Source organism: Mytilus trossulus, chromosome 10 (assembly GCF_036588685.1).
Source record: "Mytilus trossulus isolate FHL-02 chromosome 10, PNRI_Mtr1.1.1.hap1, whole genome shotgun sequence".
Classification (NCBI taxonomy): Eukaryota; Metazoa; Mollusca; class Bivalvia; order Mytilida; family Mytilidae; genus Mytilus; species Mytilus trossulus.
The window spans coordinates 15,676,644-15,702,585 of NC_086382.1; the positions used below are offsets into that span (position 1 = coordinate 15,676,644).

The window sequence follows — 25,942 nt, forward strand, 5'->3', positions numbered from 1 at the left end:
TGTACTAGAACAAATATATCTCTGTACATTGACCTCAGTTTCAGGTATAGAGATGTAATTTGTTTTTGTGACATGTGCTTTTGACCATCCACAAGAACTTGCGGTCATCCGATGTTCAGTACTTCAGTACTTTGATTGTTTAAAAAAAATGCCACAGATGCAAATTTTATAAGTTGATTGATATTTTCCACTTATATTACAAGTTTAGAAAAAAAAATAGAAAAAGATTCAATGAGACTGTAACTTCAGAGGAATACATCCTTAAATTTGCATTTCTGCCCTCGGGTACATTTTTTGGGTTAAAATGGGCAATAATTTCATTAAAAGGGAAAGTCGAATGCACCCTTTTATGTTCGGGCGTGTTTGAGATTTTTCTTGAAAACGTATAAAGCAAAAATGTATCGCTCCAGATTCTATTAGTTTTATATATTTAGGCTACAGGTTGATTTAATATCTGTACAAATGTACAGTACTAAAAATGAAATATGTTGGTCAACTGAAATACCTTTCCAATGAGTCATAATGATACAGAAGGTGTGTTCGAATAACAAATTTGTACTGACAGACTTTTGAAGTGGATCTTAAAAAATGCATGACTTAAAAAACGTAATTGTTTTTATGAGTTTTCATGGGTTACAAGTCTTCAGCCTCTGAAAATGTTTAGTCTGCCATTCATTCCACGAAAGATTTTTTTTTTTTTTATGTTTTTGACCTTTCAAAAATTACATCTGAGAACCGATTGGATAAAAAAAATGAAGTTGACTTAAGTCAGAAAAGTAAATTAATTAGTGCTCAATAATTAGTAGATATAAGTAAAGTCTTTTAAAATACAACGTAAATGCAAGGATTGTTATAGCCGCTTTGTGGATAAAGTCGGTTTCCAAGAGCAAAATTTGTAGCGTCTTGCCCCTATAATGGCTTTTATTTTTCCGACTTCACTGGTCGTAATTTGGAGATCATTTTGACGAAAGAGGACATGAACGTTTTCAGTGGCGGATTTACAGGGGGCTCAGGAATTTGTTTTTAAAGAGATTGTCGTATTTCCTCACCTTTTACTTTCAAGGTAAATCGACAATTTCTGTATCCCCCTTTTCCCCTGGTCCATGAAAAATTTATTAAAATTTTCTAATATATAATCATTAATAAAATTCTATTTGAATTTCATTAGATCTACTTTGTAACAGCATCCGGGACTTATACATTTCACTAAAAGCCCAAGCATACAGTTATATTTGTTTATTTTTCTTATTTCATTACATTATGTGAATAGGTCAACGAATAAGGATATGAAGGTGTTTTACAGATATTAGGGAAAAAAATGTGCAAAACAGTGGGTCTGGAAGCGAGGCAAAACATTAATGATAAGATAATGAAGAGGGGATAAAAATATCGATTTCTTGGTTGGTTGTTTAACATCCAGTGGCAAATATTTGATGCATGTTTAGGACGAATATAATAAAGATCAATTGAAAGGAAAACAAAGAATAAAGTGAAATAGGAAAAAAATAAAAGATATCAAAATATAGAAACGATGATCTGACACCCCGCCTCGAGAAAAACCTACTCACACTCGCATACTATTTTTTTGGTTTCATGTTGCCCCCCCCCCCCCCCCTCCCCCAGACACCGGGGTTCAGGATCCACCCCTGACGTTTTAACTTAGGAATATTGATGACCTGGACATGAATTCCCAGGAAAATTGTTCCAAGGACATAAATACTGAAATATGGGACTCAAATTAACAGTATACTAGTAAATTCTTTCACCATAGACATTTAATACTAGTGAAAAATCCGCCGTCCAGACACAGTTATTAGGACTAATTTATCTCTTACATTTGAACAATAAGCATTCGTTCCTTTTGTGACAACCCTGTACACGATGAAATATAAAGCTCAAACAAACGCTATTAAAATTTTTATCTTTATGAAACTTCTTCCTGGCGATATTTTTGGTGTTGGTGCGGAAAACATATATACTCTTTGCCTAATAAAAAGTTCAACTATTCTTTTTTATCAGAAATTGGCGTAAAGCAACCAACAATCAATCAATCAATCAGTTTATTCTGACCTTTTTTTTTTTTTAAAATAAATAACATCCTACTTTTTTGTTTGAGTCCCCGCTGCCTTTTTTTTTCAAGAAAAATGCATCCACTTTTGTAGTCAGTGGGCCCCCTTATGACAATTTCCTGACCCGCCACTAAATAAGCCGGGTCCTTCATTATGATTTTGCCAGTTTACCCGTTTTTTTTAAACATTCGCTCATTATAACTATAGTTAACTGATAGCTGTATTCCGGCTGAATATTACTCTTTTTTGTTATCAGTATAATTTTACCTTATTCTTTATTCTGCTTCCTGATTATTTTTTGGTGAAATTGCAGCTATTCATGTTCTTTTCTGTAATCGGTATATTTTCATCAAATTATTTAATTTTACAAATTTTACCAATTCTTTAATTAATTTTCCATTTTCTTAGCGTTCAGTTTATATTTTAGATCATTTTAGCGGAATCCTTTTTAACAATCCATTATTCTCTTTTTTCTATAATGCTTGCCCATTTTTCTCTATCTTTTATTTTTTTTGCCATTAAAATGACTAATTATTCTCTATTCGGTAAACCCCCTACCAAGACATTTCCTTCACGCTTCATCGAACCACGTGCATTGTGGGCTACAATAGGCGGGAATTTTCTATTGATCTAATTTTTCAACTCTTGTGGAAGGATCCATTTTGGTATAAAAATGGTGCTCTGAACGGCTGTTAACACATTTGATTTGAAAGTTTCGTCTAAAAGGTAGGTTGTATTCTTTCTTTAAATTTGTAAATAATATATGGCCTAGTATATTTTGTTACGCAGTATAAATAGTCAAGCTTTTAAAAGTTACACAGTATCGGAATGTTAATTTCAGTTTCGTAGAAAACTTTTTGTAATTCACTTTATAATAACAGTTTAACATATTTTATAATAAAGATAAGAGAAGATTTCATCTTTTAATATATATTAAATGCTATTGTATTAAGTTTCTGGTTCAACCAAAGAATTCGACTGAACTCTGGATTTTCGATTCGAGTTGACCGGTATGCATGTGCGAATCGATTTGAAATATTATGCCATAGAAAAGTAAATTGTTTATCTAATATGGTTAATTCGAATTTATCCTGAAAATTTCGCAGTTTTATTATAAATAGGTTCCAACACAGGATAAAGGGATTTTTTTTTGGCGGGGGGGGGGGGGGGGGACAACTTAATTTCCCCATTCAAATGCATTGATTGTCCAAACAGAAGGGGGGTTCCAACTCCTGAACCCTCCCTCTGCATGAACTATTTGCCACTATACGTTAAGCAGCCACCAACAGTCAATAAATCATTCATTTTTGTCCTGCTTGACAGAGTCAAAAAGTGAGACATAGGTATGCTGTTTCTGGCGTCAGCAATGACGGTGTCAACAATGTATTAGTTTGTGATTTGGCCCAGTCAAGTTTACGGTGAACCACTAGTGGTAGGTCAAAGCTATTAGGTATGCAGTTGTATTAGTATTGGCACATTTTATTGCCATGGAGATTATTTGGCCCCGCCCCTCAGTTATTGTCTATTTTGATGTATACTATTTGACATAGGTCAATTATATTTGGCGTATGGAATTATTTGTGATGTTTATTTTACCATGAACTCTTTTTAATGGTTCATAAATCTCAGTGTTAAGTTTTTGTGTGTTGGTCTGTTTTTCATGGTGAAGTTTGTCTTCTTAGATACTTTAAGCAGATAAGTCACCTATGTTTATTGATTGTTCAGTGTACATGTACATATCTGTCTGGCAAGGTTCAACTGACCTTGACCTCATTTTCATGGTTCATTGGTCTATTTTTAGTTTACTAAGAAACTATAGTAAGTGTGTCAACTATATATTTGGTTTATATATACCGGTACAATGATTGACTGTAAGGTGTAATATGTATTTCTCATTTGCTTTATTAGCTCACCTGACCCAAAGGGCCAAGTGAGCTTTTCCCATTATTTTGCGTCAATCGTCATCGTTGTCCGTCGTCACTGTTAACTTTTACAAAAATCTTCTCCTCTAAAACTACTGGGCCAAATTAAACCAAACTTGGCCACAATCAGCATTGTCCGGTGACCCATCCAACCAAACAAGATGGCCACCATGGCTAAAAATAGAACATAGGGGTAAAATGCAGTTTTTGGCTTATAACTCAAAAACCAAAGCATTTAGAGCAAATCTGACTGGGGATAAACTGTTTATCAGGTCAAGATCTATCTGCCCTGAAATTTTTAGATGAATCAGAGAACCCATTGTTGGGTTGCTGCCCCTGAATTGGTAATTTTAAGGAAATTTTGCTGTTTTTGGTTATTATCTTGAATATTATTATAGATAGAGATAAACTGTAAACAGCAATAATGTTCAGCAAAGTAAGATTTACAAATAAGTCATAATGAAGGAAATGGTTAATTGACCCCCTAAGGTCAGTTATTGTCCTTTATAGTCAATTTTTAACAATTTTCATAAAATTTGTAAATTTTTATTAACATTTTCCACTGAAACTACTGGGCCAAGTTCATTATAGATGGAGATAATTGTAAGCAGCAAGACTGTTTAGTAAAGTAAGATGTACAAACACATCACCATTACCAAAACACAATTTTGTCATGAATCCATCTGCTTCCTTTGTTTAAGGTGGTATTGGAGTCTAAAATAAAAATGATAGAATTTGTTAATACTTTGTCAAAATGTAGTATCTATTGATACATGTTAAAAAATATTATAAAAATGATAGGTCACCGCGCATTTTCTCAAGCTACAGGTTGTGACAAAATGACAAATTTTGTATGGATTATACAGGAAAAATCAACATTTTGTGAATAGAAACTAAACAAAATGATAGAATTGTAAAATAAATTAGGAAAAGATTGCTTTCAGACAATGCTTTGAGAATATCAAAAGAAAAGATATGGTCACCGTACCTTTTTCCGGCTAAAAGACAAAATAGAAAAATTTCATGTAGAGTCCTTCAGAAAATGCACTGGTTTAGAGTTGCCTCCCCTTAAATTGCCAATTTGAAAATATTAATAAAACAGCCAAAAATAATCTACACTTGTAAAAATATTAATATTTATAAGTTATATTCTTATAAATTGGTTCTTTGAAATGAAAATTCACATTAAAAATCTGCATTCTTGCATCAATATTTTGCTAACTTGATAGGGAATATGGACCTTAGATTCTCTGTTTTTTACAATCCAAGACGGCGAAAGACACCCATACCACCTTAATATTCACATAGACCAAGGTGAGCGACACAGGCTCTTTAGAGCCTCTAGTTTGACCTGGACTTCATTTTCTTGGATCATGTTAAGTTAATGTGATATTTGTAAGGATTTATTTATAGGACTATCAACATACAATCAATAGTAATTATTAAATAAGGCTAGACAATTCACCATGTTACTATTAACTTGTGTTTTGGTCTGTTTTTCACTTCCTTTAAGGGGTCTTGCAGGTCTTTTTTTTTTTTTTTTATCTGATATAAGATTTCGCTATATTTTCTATAAATGAACTTTATCTTATACTTAAAAGAAAAATAAAGTAACAAATTGGGGTCTACATTTAATTAGAGAAAAAGCAGTAATATTGAAATAAAAAAAGAACTAAATTACAGAAATAGCTTAAATTTTTGCAATTATTTAGTTTATATACAGCTTATTTGAAAACAAAATTAAAAAATATAGGTCACAGATGAGTTAAAAAAGATATTTCAATTTAAATGCCAAAAAAAAGGCATTTTTTCATCAAAGGGAGATAATTTGGATTTTTTTCAATGATATCTACATTTTAAAAGTCACCTAGGGCCAGCAGGAATTGATTTTTTGGAATGATTTTTGTACCACATGATAAAGTAACAATTTGTAATGAAAAATGAAAAATAAATGTTTATTTTTTTTCTGAAATCTGAAAAAACCAGTGAGCCTCCTTTAGGTTTCGTACCACCAATTACTCCCTCAAATCATCAGCGTATGTGAAAGTAAGCCTACTCAGACAAAAACTAGTGCATTTGATGTCACTGTTCACCTAAACTAACCAACAAATTTGCAGAAATGAAACTTTTGTTGAAAGAGAAATATATTAAGACCATTTTGAGCCAAATTTTACCTGTCTAGGAGTTTGCATTTTAAATTGAGGATTAATGCGCTCCATTGTATACTAATTTAAGATTTCAAGAAAACCATGTGTTTTTTTAAGTGGTATCTCCTTTCGGGAGCTCTCTTCTTTATTATATGATTTTAAATGTATTTTGAAAATTGGCATGCAGAAAGGTAACACTTGAACAATTCAGGATATACCTAGTTTCTATGAAGTTAAACTTGAGGTAAAATATTTAGAAAGCTGTGAAAGTTGCAAAATTTGGTTAAACAGATAGGGACTTTTAATTTGATGTTGTGACACCTTTAAGGAGTATATACATACCCTTTTTGCAGTTTGGTGTTTCAAAGCTTGATAGACAGCATTATTTTATGCAGTGCAAATAATGATTGTGTGTGCATGCATGCATGGGGCATCATTTTTGAGATACAATTGCTTTTTTTAAAGCAATCTGTAGACTTATACCATTGACTAAACATCAAGGAACATCTCAGTTTTTTGTGATTGTTTTGCTTTAAAAGGTATAAAAAACAAAAGGATTGAATTTAAACAACTGTCCTATAATCTCCTTCTCATAGTCTTCATGTTTCGATATTCCCCTTGACATTATCATTGTATGTATGTTTTTAACAACACGGAAATTCAGCATCAAGCAGTATTTATATGTAGGGTTTTTATAAATTTGGAAACATGTCGGAGGGAATTCCCCAGTTTTGATAACATGCGAGAGTTCTCTGAATTCCAATCGATAAATCTATTTCTGTTATATAAGAACTGAAAGTTTGGAGTTTTCTTATGTCACCGTTATGAAACTGATATTTGATATTGTACTTCCATAAAGAAATGGAGGTCGTTTAATTAACATTTAATATATGTCCTTGCTACAAATTACAAGGCTTAGTGGTTGTAAGTATGTGCATGCGTATAGTTTTCTTGACTTGAAGGGGTATCAGATTGAATGGTTGCTCTGGATTCCCCACTCCATTGATTAATTTGAAACTCGTGGAATCCTTTCTATGTATGTCTGCTATTGAGGGTTATTGTTGTTGCATAATTTTAAATCATATATATACTAGTATACATGGTATATGCATCATTTGAATTTAAATTATTGTAGTCCACAACATAAAGGTGTAACTAGAACACCCCTTCAGCCAAAACGGAGTCTTCCATGTTATCGCTATAAGTTGTCTCCCTTACATAAGTAACTTTCGTCAAACTTTTAAAAGACAATACTTTGAGAAAAATTAACTTGTTCTGTAGACATCGTATTATATCAAGGATTGGCTATTTTTAAATAATACTATTACATGTATAAATGAAAACAATGACAATGGTATCCCTTAGAGCAATCTGCTCTTTTGATTATTAATATGGACACTTTTTAGCTCACCTGGCCTAAAAGGTCAAAGTAAGATTTACAAATAAGTCAACATGACCGAAATGGTCAGTTGACCCCTTTAGGAGTTATTGCCCTTTATAGTCAATTTTTTAACCATTTTTGTAAATCTTAGTAATCTTTTACAAAAATCTTCTCTTGGCCATAATCATCTTTGGGGTATCTAGTTTAAAAATGACCCGGCCACCCAACCAAGATGGAAGCCAAGGCTAAAAATAGAATATGGGGGTAAAATACAGTTTTTGGCTTATAACTCTAAAACCAAAGCATTAAGAGCAAATCTGACTGGTTAAAATTGTTTGTCAGGTAAAGATCTATCTGCCCTGAAATTTTCAGAGGAAGCAAACAACCCGTTGTTGGGTTGCTGCCCCTTAATTAGTAATTTTAAAGAAATTTTGCCATTTTTGGTTATTATAGATAAAGATAAACTGTAAACAGCTATAATGTACAGCAAAGTATGATTTACAAATAATTGAACTTGACAGAAAAGGAAAAAGAAAAGGAGTAATTGCCCCTTATAGTTAATTTTTAACAATTTTCATAAATTTGTAAATTTTTACTAACATTTTCCACTGAAACTACTGGGCCAAGATAGAGATAATTGTAATAGACCAAGGTGAGCGACAGAGCCTCTAGTTTATATGACTGCATAGATTTAAAAAAAATGTCAGATATTGGTATCACATTGTCGTCAGCGTTGTTTGAAGATATATGGTTTCTGGAAAATAGCTTTAGAATAAATAAATAGAAATCAATAAAATTTTAACACAGGGTTTAAATTAAACCACAAAAGGAAGGTTCAGGTGTTGATTTTGGGATTTTTGGTCCTAACTGTTTAGGAATAAGGGTCAAACAAGGGGCCCAGATAAGCTTCAGTTTCCAGACAATAACTTCTGTTTAGGCCAAAAAAAAGATGTCTGTTTAAAATTGAGAAAGGAAATGGTGAATATGTCAAAGCGACAACCACCCGACCATAGAGCAGATAACAGGTTACATACTTTACAAAAAAAGGGTTGGTAGGTTGGTATTTCCATTTTTTTTTAATTTTTTTTTTTACAACATGATTTTGAGTTGTGCGGTTTTGTCTTGCCATGGTTTGAGTTGATCATATTTATTTATTCTAAAGCTATTTTCCAGAAACCATCTATCTTCAACTCATTTGGTTTTACCCATATTTTTTATAATTGGATTATTTCTGTTTGACATTTGTTGGGGGAAAATAATGGCGGCTAATGTTCATTTCATCACATGAGTCACAAATTTCAATACAGCTATCATATTCACGATTGTGAACATTGGGATGTATCAGGCAATTATTGATTTATATTATTGGCAACACTCTCTTCACTTTTGACATGAGTTCAGTTTATTTATCACTTTATAAAGGAAAACAAAATGACTTAGGATCAGCACTAAAAAATAGGGTAGGTCTGGTAACCATAAACACACATATATATATTTTATTTTTGCCTTAAGTGTACTGGTGTATGAATTTCTGAAATTATACCAAAAGTTTCCATACTACAAGGGAATGGTTAGGCCACACCAATTTGATTTCTTGTACGACGGACCCGCCCGCACCTTTTTTTTTCAAAACAGATTTTTAAATTATTTTAGCTCAGCTGGCCAACAGGGCCAAGTAAGCTTTTCTCATCACTTGGCGTCTGTCGTTGTCCGTTGTTAGCTTTTACAAAAAACTTCTCCTTTGAAACTACTGGGTCAAATTAAACCAAACTTGGCCACAATCATCATTGAGTTTTATCTAGCATTTAAATTTACAGCAAATTTGACATGGGGTTAAATTGTTTATCAGGTCAAGATCTATCTGCCCTGAAAATTTCAGATGAATTGAACATCCTGTTGTTGGGTTCAGAGCTCCAGATAAGGATTCATAAATTGGTGTTTTTACCCACCATTTTCTTATATAATTTGGTTTATTAATTACATTATCAATTCCAGTTCACCCCTCATGTTAATATCAAATTGGGTTTTTCACTCAATACAATATTGAATATTTAGGCAATATCAACCCCAGATTTTTTTCCATCATAAATATATGTTTCTTTCTTTGTTTAGCTGTTTTATTTGGTTTAGGGTTATTTGCTAGCTGTTTCTCACAAAAACGGATATGTGTATTCACAGGCACTCGTCTTGTACCTTTATATAATAAATTCTGAGACCAGTGACAGTGCCTGTATATGTGTATTCATAAATTAACTGTAAAATGAAATAACAATAGTATAAGAACTCTAATTATACATGAATGTTTTTGTTTTATTCAATTTACATAAATCTAGGTTTAGTTGTCTTTAACTTTAGGTTTCTGGTGCTTTATCATGTCATAATTGATTTGACCTTTCACTTTTTCCAACTGATTTTGTTTTTGACGAAACCCGATCTTTGATTGCAATGTTCTTTTTATACCCCCGCTTTAAAAAAGGGGGGGTATACTGTTTTACCTCTGTCTGTCAGTCCGTCCGTCCGTCAGTCTGTCCGTCCGTAAGTCAGTCCGTCCGTCCGTCCCATGAATATTTTTTGTCGCATTTTTCTCAGGAACTACAATACAAGGATTTCTGAAATTTGGTTTCAGGGTTTATCTAAGTCAGCTATACCGTGTGATGCGTTTTTAGATTGATCACTTGACAACTTCCTGTTTACCGAACACTTGTATGATTTTACACATGATAGCCAAGTTGAAAATTTTCGTCACATTTTTCTCAGGAACTACAATACAAGGATTTCTGAAATTTGGTTTCAGGATTTATATAAGTCAGCTATACCGTGTGATGCGTTTTCAGATTCATCACTCAACAACTTCCTGTTTACCGAACACTTGCATATTTTTACACTATTAATATTATCCACTTGCGGCGGGGGTATCATCAGTGAGCAGTAGCTCGCAGTTACTTGTTAAGGTATGCATACACGCCCCTGCGTTCGATGGACCCTTCCTAATAAAACTGGTTGGGTCTTGTTATCATCAGAACTTTCCCCCAGCTTTTCAAAAGAAGCAGAAAACATGCTTCTATTCAATATCTTCACCGGACATTAACTTTTGTTTGAATTCAATGTATGTTATGATAAATCCCGAGCAATTCGAAACAAATATGACTATATGACCAGGGATCTCCATGGCCTGTTTAACAATGGTGCCCTGCCATCGTTTAAATATCTTGCGCCATCGTCAAATGACTCGCGCCATCGTTCAATTGTCTAATCCTCCATCGTTCAAAACTGTGGTTGTTTTTATAGCCTGACGCCATATTTTTAGCAATTACAATCAAATGCATGTAATTGCATCACCCTCAGGCTTTTTTTTATAGTATAATCCAATACAGTTCTAACGCCTGAGGGATATCCGGATTAAGATCGCTAATCACTTGAACCTGAGCTTGTACAGGTAGATCAACAAATCAGACAGGAGAAGATTATCTGAATATAGACAATAGACAATAGACAATAGACAATATTTTATTCGCACAAACACATTTACATTAAATGGTTATGGCATACAAAATTAAGTCAATAAACTTACAATAGTTAAATTGATTACAATTATATTAGAGAAAACCCGTACGACTCATTTTGTCGTTGCTGCAAACCAGCCATACCGGTAATGGGTTCATGACTTCTGTTATAGGAGTTATTGCCTTTTATACGTTTTTGGCGTATTGAATTTTAAACCTGATGCTTTTTGTTATCTATTAATCATGCTTTTCTTTGTCTGATATGTTCTGCTTTTTATTTGTATTGTGGTCCTGTAATTTTTTGTTTTCATTTCAATGTTATATTTAACTGTGCCATTAAAGTGCGAGGTTTGGCATGCCTTAAAACCAGGTTCAACCCACCACTTTTATTCCCCTTTAAAAGTGTCCTGTACCAAGTCAGGAAGATGGCCATTGTTATAATATTGTTCGTTTCTGTGTGTGTGTTGCATTTTAACGTTGAGTCGTTTCTGTTTTCTCTTGTTTTTGAGATAAGACGTGGCACGGTACTTGTCTATCCCATATTCATGTATTTGGTTTTGATGTTATATTTGTTATTCTCGTGGTGTATTGTCTGTTGCTTGGTCCGTTTCTGTGTGCTGTTGCGTTTCGGTGTTGTGTCTTTGTTCTCCTCTTATATTTAATGCGTTTCCCTCGGTTTTGGTTTGTTGCCCCGATTTTGTTTTTTGTCCATGGATTTATGAGTTTTGAACAGCGGTATACTACTGTTGCCTTTATTTATAGTCAATTTTTAACCATTTTTCGTAAATCTTAGTAATGTGTTTTTGGTTATAAATCTTAGTAATTATAACTTAAAAATTAAAGCATTTAGAGAAAATCTGACAGGGGTAAATTGTTAATCAGGTAAAGATCTATCTGCCCTGAAAATTTCAGATGAATCGAACAACCTGTTTTTGGGTTGCTGCCTCTGAATTGGTAATTTTAAGGAAATTTTGCTGTTTTTGGTTGTTATCTGGAATAATGTTATAGATAGAGATAAACATTAAACAGCAATAATGTTCAGCAAAATAAGATTTACAAATAAGTCAACACAACCGAAATGGTCAGGTGACCCGTTTAGGAGTTATTGTCCTTTATAGTCAATTTTTTACATTTTCATAAATTTTTGTAGATTTTTAGAAATTTTTTCCACTGTAATTACTGGGCCATGTTCATTATAGATAGAGATAATTGTAGCAACAAGAGGAATGTTCAGTAAAGTAAGATCTACAAACACATCACCATCATCAAAACACAATTTTGTAATGAATTTATCTGTGTCTATGTTTAATATGCACATAAACCAAGGTGAGCGACACAGGCTCTTGAGAGCCTCTAGTTCTTTGATGCCTTACTTCGTCATAATTATTTGGGTATATAAATTAGATCGTCGGTTTTCCGGTTGGAATTGTGTACGCAAATAATTTTGGGTCCTTTATAACTTAAATATAACAGAAAATAGAAATACTAAGGATTTGTATAGTTCTCCTATACAAAACCTTTGAAAACTTAGAATTTTGTACTCTAAAAGAGGAGAGTTACATCATTTTTTAAACAACTTTTTCTAAAAGAGGGCTTCACTTATTTTGAATAATATTAAACTGTTGAAGTAAACGTGCTAACATGGTTAAAGTCCAGGAATAGTACAAAATTCCAGGACATGTTTTGACCATTTATTACCAGATAGATATATACATGTAGCTCTTTGAGAAAATATGAGCCCCTTTGTACAAACAAATATATTATAACTTATATTGATCCCTCATAAAACATGTAAAAGGGATATTTATAACATTAATTAAGGGGTTGCCCCCAACATGCCCAAACTCATTATGACTTGGATGGAGAATTGTCTCATTGTCAGTCACACAAACATAGACCAGGTTTAATAATTACTTGGTGAACAGGGAAAAAATACTTCAGAAATTAAAGAAATGTCAAAGTACAAGTGATAAATCCAGTTTTAATATTGTCAAAACCTACTAATTATTTGGATATATATAAATTAGATCGTCGGTTTTCCGGTTGGAATTGTGTACGCAAATAATTTTGGGTCCTTTATAACTTGCTGTTTGGTCTGTATCAAAGCCCTATGTAAAAGGCCGTACTTTGACATGTATTTGTTATTATCAGGTTGAGACTGACAACCCTCCCTCAGACAAGGGGTCAGTGTACTGATGTAGAAAAGAAAATAGAAATACTAAGGATTTGTATAGTTCTTCTATACAAAACCTTTGAAAACTTAGAATTTTGTACTCTAAAAGAGGAGAGTTACATCATATTTTAAACAACTTTTTCTAAAAGAGGGCTTCACTTATTTTGAATAATATTAAACTGTTGAAGTAAACATGCTAACACGGTTAAAGTCCAGGAATATTACAAAATTCTAGGACATGATTTCTTACTGAACAGGGAAAAATACTTCAGAAATTAAAGAAATGTCAAAGTACAAGTGATAAATCCAGTTTTAATATTGTCAAAACCTACTATTTTATGTTTACAAAAAAAAATATTATCGCTCGCCTTAAATTTTCAAGCTATATTTAAAGTATATTTGGTCATCTGACCTTGACCTCATTTTCATTGTTCAGTGGTCAAAGTAAAGTTTTTGTGATTTGGTCTGTTTTTCTTATACTGTATGCAACAGGTCTATAATATTTGGTGTATGGAAGGATTGTATTTAAAGGTGTACATGTCCAAATGGTTGATGTCATCTGACCTTCATCTTCGCTAGCCAAGAGTTACGATCAACTCCCGCTCTCTTCACCCTTGGCGGATTGAGCCAACATTTGTGATAACAATGTTGCGCCATCTATCGGAAGATAAAAATCACGCCAATGCCGAATACATTAGTCTTGACCAATGGTAGCACTTGAACTCTTCAATTTGGAGGTAAAAACACGGTAGCGTCTAGATTCTACACACTTGGTAAAGCCCGAAATGAAAGCATACCTCAACATTCATGCATTTGTGCATGAAACATACACAGGAACTTCTATTTGTTGATTAAAAACATTCAAGTTTTCACTAAATATAGTCGTATGTTTAGGGATGTAAAGGCTTGTTGCACAAAAAACACGTGGCAATTGTTTACAAACACTTTCTACATTTACACGTGATCATGTTATAGGCGCATTTTGATTGGATGCAGCAAGTTTTGACTGCAACCAATAAAAATTCTTACCTTGTGTCTCCGAAATTTTATCTCAATCCGCCAAGGGTGAAGAGAGCGGGAGTGGATCGTAACCCTTGGCTAGCGAAGATGTCTGACCTTGACCTTATTTTCATCGTTCAGTGGTCAAAGTAAAGTTTTTGTGATTTGGTCTGTTTTTCTTATACTGTATGCAACACAGGGCCGTAACTAGGGTTCGAAATTCAGGGGAGGCAGGGGTTTGGGCCACCGAATGAGGCCCCATAGAGAGCTTGGTTGGGGGACACAGCCCCCCGCAGATTTTTTTCCTCAGTAAAATGGCTAAAAATATCCTGTTTTCATTCGATTTCCTTACTTAAAAATTCATCAGTATTGCTTGAACCTTGAAGCAATTTTTATGCAAAAACAAACTGAGATTGCTATTCGGGGTGAGCCAAAGCTCTGTCTTGAAGGCCGTAGTTTGAACTATAATTATTAACATTAAAAAAACATTGTGATTCATAGGTAGTTACGGCCATGCAACAGGTCTACTACATTTGATGTATGGAATGATTGCAGGGTGTACATGTCTATCTGGCAAGTGTCATCTGACTTTGACCTCATTTTCATCGTTTATTTAAGTGGTCAAAATTAAGTTTTTGGGTTTTGATCTTTTTATGCCCTATTTATCATGTTTATTGGCATTATGTTTTCTGGTCTTGTGAATGCGTCCAACTGTCCCTGTGTCTGTTCGTCCCACTTCAGGTTAAAGTTTTTGATCGATGTAGTTTGAAGTTTGGAGTCCAATCAACTTGAAACTAAGTACACATGTTCCCTATGATATGATCTTTTAAATATAAATGCCAAATTAGAGATTTTATCCCATTTCCACAGTCCACTGAACATAGAGAATTATAGAGGGATGGGGCATGTACTATGGACACATTCTTGTTTAATACTATGCAATAGGTCTGACAACAATATTTGTTGTATAGAAATACATGTACTTTATAATTTATTTGTTTTATATACCCTATCAATCAATATGTTCAACTTTTACACAAATTTTGTGTAGCTTAAGCTACAAAGATATTTTTTTGTCATGCATCCAATTTCACCTAGATAATTGCACACGCCAGATGAAGCTAATTTGTTTAGCGAAATATTGCATGAATAATATATAAAAATATAACAACTAATTTTATAACACTCATTAGTGTGTTAAAGTTACATTCTTAGACACTTATATAATTCAATTTAGTAATTGCATCAGTTATTTACAAACTGATCCACCCCTATATAGAGTGATTGTTGATTGTTGCTATTTTTAGACACTATATACTTTATAATTTATATATATATATATATATATATACAACTCGTCTAAACATCAACCCAACAATGTTAGATCTGTAAATTTGCTTTCGCAAATTTTTGGTTCTTTCCTCGCCGGGATTCGAACCCATGCTACTGTGATATCGTGACACCAAATCGCCTGCACTGCAGCCGTCCCGCTAGACCACACGACCACCTGGGCTCTCAAATTAAAAGAGCTTTCGGTGGCCATATGTTACCTTTCCACGTCAGTTTTAATCTAGCGGCGTACTACAGTACATGATAGATAAGGCATGAAGATGTTATTGTTACAGATCAGCTAAATTATCTATAGTAAAGGATCCTACAAATTAATGTAAGATACAGTCACAGAAAATAATTATATTCATAAGTACGTCTGAGTCAGTGACAACCCTACAACAGATGTATCCATCGGATCGCCATCAATGATGGTGATACATGGCTGTGTACATAATGTATATACAACTATATATATATATACTAGAACATACCCGTGATATGGCGGGTCCGTGACTGAATTAAAGTATATATATAACTATGTGCAAGCTTTATTTTAGAATTAGAATTGTCATCTGATAAAGTCATGTTGATTATAATATACAGAGTTTTCTCTGCTTTCAAATCTTTCTGTTTGAACCCGTCGAACTTGGACTTATCAATTATTGGTAATATTAATTATTTGGAAAACAAAAGGTCCTGGAATGGAGTATTTTTTAATCAACAGTATTGTCCTATATTAGTTATAAATAAAGTTGAATTCTTTGATTCGCTATTTTACGTCATGCCCACTAACAAATTGAAAACTGTATACGCCTTATTTTTAGTCCATATTTGTAGTATTCGTATTGTTATCTTAGAAAGTCTTATTGATTAGAATACTACAATAGGTAACAATTTGACAATTTAGTTAAGTGTCAATTCCCTATGATTATGATCCGTGTATATAACATATTAATCCTGAATACACCACCCGTGTGCGGTATATAACATATTAATCCTGAATACACCATTTGGTGGTGCTCCTGTCAGATGCGAAACGTACAGATAAGGTAATAGGTAACAGTTGAATATACTATTGATATCGGTATCGGACTCGACCCGGAACTTCTTAATTATTGACAATATTAATTACGTCGAAAACAAAAGGGCCTGGAGTGGTGTAATTTTTAATTTACACCTTTGTACTACATTAGTTATATGTAAAGTTGAATTCTTTGTTTCGTCGTTTTTACGTGATGACGGCTGACAAATTGGACCTCGTAATTTTAGTATTATAGATGTCTTGCAGGTTTTATTTAACCTTGACCTCACTTTCATGGTTTATTGTTCAGTGTGAAGTTTTTGGTTTGGTTTGGTTTTCTTATTTAATTTTATATGCAATATGTCAACTATATTTGTTGAATGGAAAAATTGTTAGATTAGACTTGCATTGATTTTCCCTTTTGAAAAGATTTTTGGGGCTCTTTTAAGCTTATTAGGTGTGAGCCATGGCACATTGTATTTAATGGTTTTTCTTTTACAAATTGTGACTTTGATTGAGAGATGTCTCATTTTAAAGTTTTGGAACAATAACTTATGTTTAACTGTATGGATCACTATACCACAAGGTTCCATATATAGTGAAGGGAAGGCTTAGTGTCTGGTTGGGGTTAATATACCTGAACATTAAGGAATAAGGGGCCAAAAAGAAGCATTTTCTAGTTTTTAGCTCACCTGGCCCAAAGGGCCAAGTGAGCTTTTCTCATCACTTGGCGTCCGTCGTCCGTCGTCGTCGTCCGTCGTCGTCGTCGTCCTGCGTCCGGCGTTAACTTTTACAAAAATCTTCTCCTCTGAAACTACTGGGCCAAATTTAACCAAACTTGGCCACAATCATCATTGGGGTATCTAGTTCAGAAATTGTGTCCGGTGACCCCGCCAACCAACCAAGATGGCCGCCATGGCTAAAAATAGAACATAGGGGTAAAATGCAGTTTTTGGCTTGTAACTCAAAAACCAAAGCATTTAGAGCAAATCTGACGTGGGATAAAATTGTTAATCAGGTTAAGATCTATCTGCCCTGAAATTTTCCGATGAATCTGACATTCCGTTGTTAGGTTGCTGCCCCTGAATTGGTAATTTTAAGGAAATTTTGTTGTTTTTGGTTATTATCTTGAATATTATTTTAGATAGAGATGAACTGTAAACAGCAATAATGTTCAGCAAAGTAAGATCTACAAATAAGTCAACATGACCAAAATGGTCAGTTGACCACTTTAAAAGTTATTGCCCTTTATAGCCAATTTTTAACCATTTTTCGTAAATCTTAGTAATCTTTTAGTAAAAATCTTCTCCTCTGAAACTACTGGGCCAAATTAATTGAAACTTGACCACAATCATCATTGGGGTATCTAGTTTGAAAATTGTGTCCGATGACCCCGCCAACCAACCAAGATGGCCGCCACATCTAAAAATACAACATAGGGGTAAAATGCAGTTTTTGGCTTATAACTCAAAAACCAAAGCATTAAGAGTAAATCTGACACGACGTAAAATTGTTGATCAGGTCAAGATCTATCTGCCCTGGAATTTACAGATGAATTGGATCATCGGTTGTTAGGCTGCTGCCCCATAATTAGTAATTTTGAGGAAATTTTGCTGTTTTTTTTGTTATTATCTTGAATATTATTATAGATAGTGATAAACTGTAAACAGCAATAATGTACAGCAACAAAGTAAGAACTAAAAATAAGTCAACATAACCAAAATATTCAATTGACCCCCTAAGGAGTTCTTGCCCTTCATTGTAAATTTTTAATAATTTTCACAAAATTTGTAGATTTTCACCAATATTTTCCACAGAAATTACTGTTATAGATAGAGATAATTGTAAGCAGCAAAAATGTTTAGTAAAGTAAGATCTACAAACACATCACCATCACCAAAACACAATTTTGTCATGAATCCATCTGTGTACAATGTTTAATATTAACATAGACCAAGGTGAGCGACACAGGCTCTTTAGAGCCTCTAGTTTTGTGTTTAAAAGTGTATGGATCTGTCTGAAAATATACTACAAGGTTTCTTACTTCAAAGACTGGAATAGTTTTGGGGTTCTTGCTCCAAGGGTGGTTTCCATAAATGAGGGGCAAAAAAGGAGGGAAACCAGAGTTTTTCTGGTTAAATTTAGACAATTTAAAAGCAGTGTAAGGGAGGTCAATTGAAATTTAAAGAATACTGTTATATATATATATTTGATTACTTGATTACCTCCCTTACACTGCTTGAAAATTAATATGCTAAAGGAAGTGATAATTCTCTTGAGATGTGTAGCTGTAAATTTACTTTGATAATTAATTTACTGTTTATTGATATTTATTTTAACCATGACCGTAAGGCCAAAGAAAATATATATATATATGTCTATTTAAGGTTACATACTTTATAAAAATAGGGTAAGAAGGTTGGTATTTCCATTTTGTTTTATTTTTATGGCCCCACAAACAAATAATGATCTTAAAAACGATCAAACACAGGGGTTTGTTACAATTTGCCGGGCTTAATATCCATAAGAGCCCCGAAATTAAGCAAGTCTTTGAAGTATTAATTATCACCTATTTCATCTAATAATTGTTTAGTCAGCAATTCTACAGTAGTGAATTTTACCATTTGAGAACATTTGAGAGGACATGATAAGAAAAACAAACCCCAAGCTGATACGACTTCAGAAATTCACTCTCTCCATGTCCAGCTTGGATGAAGCCATTTCAATATTATAAAACATTAAGGTCAGAAAAATGAAAAATCATTATGCTTAAAAATATCAATTCCTGTCAAACGTTGTAAGGTTAACTGTACCATCACTGGTATTAAAGAGATAATGGTAACTGCAATTACGATTATCCCAATATGGCGACGGTAGATATAGGTAAAATCTTTACACTCATTTTTCTTACATGTAGCATGCTTTTGTCAATAGTTACTCAGCTGCAAGGTTTATCTATACCATTACATCATATTTGAATCGTAACGGTGCACTGGAATTGTCTAAGCGCTGTGAAAATAGCCATTGAAAAATGCGGGATGATAATCGTAACTCTATGGTATTTTTCTTCTTTGATAATCGTAATTTTCTTAATCGGATAATAGTAACTGAAACATAATAAATGTGTCTTTCAGCATTTCAATGGTATTTTGTGTGTTAAAAATGTAATTTAATAGAAAAGTACAAATTATATGGCAAGCATGCAAATACAAAAATGTTCCTTGTTTAGTACCTTCAATATTTTTCTCTACAATATCTTCCATGCATATGTATGCAGCATATTTTTCATATACCGAGTATTTATGAATTTTTAATAAGTTTGTTTCTTATTTTGCGGAATATGGTTTTTTCAATTATTCTCAATTTTGCAGTCATTCAATGAATAAGTATTTCTTGTAAGAAAATTTAAAGCCACATCAATTTAATTTCTTGATTTTCGGGCTTTTGGCCAAACTATAAAAGAACGCAAATCCATGTTTGTCGATGAACTCCACGTTACTTAACTTCATAATACATAAAGAATCCCATGTAGGGCCAATCTTTCTCTAATCTTATTTAAGAATTGAATGCTTCTTTTTGTAAATTTATTGGGGTGTAAAAGCGTTGACCGAAGTACATTTTGTATGAAGCGCGTAAGCGCTTCATTCTAAAAATGTACGCACGGTCAACGCTTTTACAACCCTATAAAGTTACAAAAAGAAACATTCAAAACTTATAATTACATTTTTTAGCTAGGATTATAAAAACACAATTTTCATGAAGTTAAATTTTTAAATTCACCTGTGCACTTTATTGTGGGACCTCGTGTCATCATGAATGAAATGTTATTGTCTCATGCAACTGCTTACGGAATAACATGTGATGTGCATTAAGCCAATCAGAATAACGTATTATAATGAAACATACATCTAATGTAATTATATAGCATTAAATGTTTTAAGGATGTCATATTATCATAATTCAAAATTAAATTTGATTTTTTTTATAGTTTATATCTGAGATACTGAAATTTCAGTGACAGTCATGAAGTAGCCAATATAAATAAGAAGATGTGGTATGTTTGCCAATGAGACAACTTTCCACAAGAGACAGACAGGACTCATCATTAACAAATATAGGTCACCGTACGGTCTTCAACAATGAACAAAGCCCCTACTGCATAGTCAGCTATAAAAGACTCCGAAATGACACTGTAAAACACTTTTCAAAGTTTTCCCTTGTTCATCATAGCTTTTAAGTTATGAAATCATCCATGAAAAATGATCGAAGTGACATGAAAACTGTAGCCACTAATTTCTCGTCAAACGGTTTTTGACGAATACTAAATGTCCTTCCTACTTCGTTATGGCATAATAGGGTATGTTCTAGAATTAAATCACCGGGGCAGAAATAGCACATATAACCACCTGCAATAAATGAATTTAAACAATATTAACTATATTTACTATTTACTTCAGAAATTAATTTTTGTTAACTGTCTTAATCAGAAATCTGATATAAGGTGACACATGCGTGTCGCCTGACAATTATTATCATGTATCATAATTTCCATCGTTCATTCACATATTTTGTGGCTTACCTAGTGTTTGGAAATTTCTGTAAATTAACAAAGTTCGTGTTTTCCCATTTCCAAATTCTTGAAGCTTGTTCACCCTTCCAATTGTATGATATACTAGTATGTAGCTGTTTTCATAAGAACTATTAATTATATATGCATAAAAAGAAATGTCATAAGATGTTGGTAGGTTTCGTAAATAATTCATCGCCATAATTTCATAATATGCTATCAGATTTACGTTTTTAGTGTCAATATTAATAAAACAGTTTCCAGTTACGATTATCTTTTTGATTTTTAGATACATAATTACGATTATCTTTTTTCCGAGTTACGATTATCATCCCGAATTTTTCAACGGCTATTTTCACAGCGCTTAGACAATTCCAGTGCACCGTTACGATTCAAATATGTTGAAATGGTATAGATAAACCTTGCAGCTGAGTAACTATTGACAAATACATGCTTCATTTAAGAAAAACGAGTGTAAAGATTTTACCTATATCTACCGTCGCCATATTGGGATAATCGTAATTGCAGTTACTATTATCTCTTTAATACCAGTGACCATCTACAGTGGGATACAAAACCAAACACAGAAGCTGACAATGAATTTATTGTTGGTCTTACATGTTCTGCAACATCACCTGTTATAAATCTTCACACTATTGGTGACCTTCTGCTGTTTTTCTATGGTTGGGTTGTTACTCTTTGACACATTCCCTTTTTCCATTCTCAATTTTATTTTCTAACATTTATATATATGCAAATTTGATATTTTACAGAAATCTAATAACTATAGCAGAAAATTTGAACAACCTAAGATTTTGAGAAAGCAATGTAAAGGTAATGTATAACAAAAAAGTGTGGTAATTAAGAATAATTAGCTATTAACATATACATGGTGATTAGTTTTTTGTTGCATCATTCATATATCAGAAGATACTTAAATATTAGTATACTGAACGGCTTTAGAAACGCAACACTCATTTTGTTGACTTTTTTTAACCAAATCTTGTTTGATTTTCTTACAACTATTTTGCCTGCTTATCATACTTCTTTCTCAGTACAAAAAATCAAAATCTGACTGACCTGTGGTTATTAAACATACTGAATTTTTTAAGCCGCACGAATTTCTTAAAGCGAAATTTCGGACCCATGAAAGATTGTTTCATTTGTTTTGCTTTGTGAAACAGTTCTTTCAATCCTTTGTCTCACTTAGTTTAAACATATTTATTTATAGTGGATTGGGAAACAAGTTTTACAACTTATATTAATCCCTTTCCACTTTGTGGGTGCAAGTGCTGCCTTGTAGCGGCATTAGCCTACTCTTTTTCGAAATCTACAAGGGTGTCTTTAACGTGCAAGAGATATGGCTCTCTCTTAACACGGGTCAGCCATTTATCGTCCCCTTCCGACGGACTATAATCGTTTCCTCAAGACCATACTCGCAAATGGTGTCAAGGGAGAGACGAAAATTGAGTTCCTGAAATTTTCATCCCAGACGGGAATCGAACCAGGAACCTTTGTGCTAGTAGTCTCACTTAAACCAGTTTAAAAATGTTGCATCTCCATTTTGCCAAGACTGAGAAACAAAATACTGAATTACCCCTTGAGAATACTACAAACATTAAAACATAAACTTGCTGCAACCATACTGTATGACTTCAGAAACTCGTCTTACTGTTCTTCCGACAACGATACAAGTAGACGAGATTTGTTGCTGGCCATCAATGAACAGGTAAACGTTTAGAGACAATGAAACGTCAACAGAATTTGATTACGCAACATCATTTGCTAGACATGTTTACAGCCTCAACGTCAACTGCTTATCAAATTGCCGAGTGCCATTGAGTATAGATTCATGCCATAAATGTTTCCCATCAACTGAATTGCCAAAGAATCGACTGAAGGAAAACCTTAAAAGCCCTCAAGTTCCAACCGCATAATTGCCAAAACCAATTAATGGGTTGAACAAATGCAAAACCAGAAGGTGTAAAACAGAACCCAAAACATGTCGGACAGAATTTGTTGACCTTTCTGACAAATATTTTGCGTTTGTAACATGCAGTCATCGCTTTTGACGGGGACACATTCATTCAAAAATAACACAAACATAATCTAGTGTTGCGTTTCTAAAGTCGGTCAGTATATTAACTTAAGAAAAATCCTTCAGTAATTTAAGTTCTTAATCACCATGAACTGAAAAAAAGTTATTTTAAAGCATTTAAAACTAGTTATGACTATTTTTAATTATATTTGTTTCAGTAATTAAGATATGTATTTAAATGAGCTAATTTATGTGTATGCCTTCTCTTAATCTTGTTTCTTGGTATATAATTTTGATAAACATATTTTTCAGCATTTCTTTAAAATGATAACACAACTTAAAGAAATCAAAAACTTTTCCAATATAACATTAGCCATAGCCATGCTTACATCAATTACAGATAACTGGTTATGATGTTGGATGCCATTTCTTTTAACAATAGGTTGTAACTGCATGAATCCCAATTATAAGCACACTAAACGTCTAAGTGTATTCTAAGTCATACACCATGTATATAACAAATTTTTATAGAAAATTGATTAAAAATAATTTTACTCATCTGTACTCTGTAGTTCCTATGTATTGCACAAACACTGCACCTGGACTGAAGACAAAACACTGCACTTGGACTGAAGACAAACACTGCACTTGGACTGAAGACAAACACTGCACATAGACTCAAGACTTTAGACATAATATCCAAGTTAAATGGGACTAGGAACCACTGGAACTAGCTCCTTCAAAACATATTCATTATTGACCTCTATATTGATGTTATGATGAAATCATGTTTTTGATAGTTGCATTGATAAATAATCATGCATGAAAACATTGGATTGACTTTGACCCAAGACTTATTATAGTTTCTCCAGAGTATAAATGAGTTTGCCAATTTTAAGTGTTTAGAAAATTGAGTTTTAATATTTACCAATTTGTGAAATTTGATAGCATGGCTGATGGCTGGTGCACTAAAATGGATTTTCATAATTGGCTGTATTTTCACTGATAAAAAATTCTGAAAAATTGTAACAGCAAATAGCTTCTGTTTTAAGCAGATATAAATTAAGAGCTTTTGTTAAATTTCTTTAATTTATGTTGCCCTCCTTGATGGAAGAAGACCCATTCATGGCAGATAGCAAGAGTCATAATGTATGTATTTCCTTAAAACTATGTTCATGTTTGTAAACAAAATGGATCATTTTTGTCGTGCCTGCGATGTTTGTAGCAGAAAATTTGACATGGGGATATTGATCAGTTGGTGGTGTTGGCTAACTTCTTTAAAGCTTTATATTTTAGAAGGTGGAAGACTTGTATGCTTCATACTTTGTATATAGATGCCTCATGTTACAAAGTTTCTGTCAGTCACATTGTCTTATGTCCTTGACCTCATTTTCATGGTTCAGTGACTACCTTAAAAAAAGATTTTTTGTAATGTTAAATTCTCCTATTATAAGTTTTAGGATTACTATATTGGGTATGTGCATACCTTATTAGATCCTCATGCCCGTCAGACAGTTTTTCACTTGACCTCAACCTTATTTCATGGATCAGTGAACAAGGTTAATATAAAAAAAGATGTGGTATGATTGCCAATGAGACAACTATCCACGAAAGACCAAAATGACGCAGACATGAACAACTATAGGTCACTGTATGGTCTTCAACAATGAGCAAAGCCCATACCGTATAGTCGGCTATAACGGGCCCGGATAAGACTATGTAAAACAATTCAAACGAGAAAACTAACGGCCTTATTTATGTAAAGACAATGAACAAAAAACAAATATGTAACACATAAAAAATCGACAACCACTGAATATACAGGCTCCTGACTTGGGAAAGGCACATACATAAATTATGTGCAGGGTTAAACATGTTAGAGGGATCCAAACCCTCCCCCTAACCTGGGACATTGGTATAACAGTACAACATAAGAACGAACTATAAAAATCAGTATTTGTTCATTAAAATTGTACTTGAAACTGTTATTTTAAGGGAGACAACAAAAATCTGTTTTACTGAAACAATAGCTTAGAACTGTATGACAAATTTACATCAATTTCTTTTATTCAAATTTAGACTCGAATGAGGTATATTTTAATTAGAATTCACAGTAATTGTAAATCAAATGTCACTGATTTAAGATTTAAATCAAAACACATCACATCAATTTCAATAGCCAAAATATATTCCCCATTTTGAAGCTGATACTAATTTATTATTTCCTTTTGTTACAGATACCCAAATATGTTCCACTCCAACGAGAGGGATTTCATGGTGAAAAACTACCGGGAAGAGTCGCATGTTAGTATTTGCTAATTACAATTGTAGTTGAAACTATGTTAATATAAGGGAGACAATAAAAATATGTTTTACTGTAACAATAGCTTAGAATTGTATGACAAATTTGGTCTTAAATCAATTTCTTTTATTCAAATTTAGACTCAAATGAGGCATATTTTAATTAGAATTCACAGTAATTGTAAATCAAATGTCGCTGATTTAAGATTTGATTCAAAACACATCACATCAATTTCAAAAGCCAAAATATATTCCCTATTTTGAAGCTGATACTAATTTATTATTTCCTTTTGTTACAGATACCCAAATATGTTCCACTCCAACGAGAGGGATTTCATGGTGAAAAACTACCGGGAAGAGTCGCATGTTAGTATTTGCTAATTACAATTGTACTTGAAACTATGTTAATATAAGGGAGACAATAAAAATATGTTGTACTGTAACAATAGCTTAGAATTGTATGATAAATTTGGTCTTAAATCAATTTCT

At 33.0% G+C, this 25,942-nt stretch overlaps 1 long non-coding RNA gene across 2 annotated transcripts in view; it reads left to right on the plus strand.

The window, feature by feature from the left end:
• Positions 1-2,681: 2,681 nt before the first annotated feature.
• LOC134686924 (uncharacterized) overlaps positions 2,682-25,942 on the plus strand; it is a 42,562-nt gene continuing 19,301 nt past the window's right edge. For both annotated transcript variants that reach the window (XR_010101694.1, XR_010101695.1), the window contains exons 1-3: positions 2,682-2,795; positions 21,888-21,948; positions 23,465-24,301. This is a non-coding gene — a long non-coding RNA (uncharacterized LOC134686924). The remainder of the gene's footprint in view (positions 2,796-21,887; positions 21,949-23,464; positions 24,302-25,942) is intronic.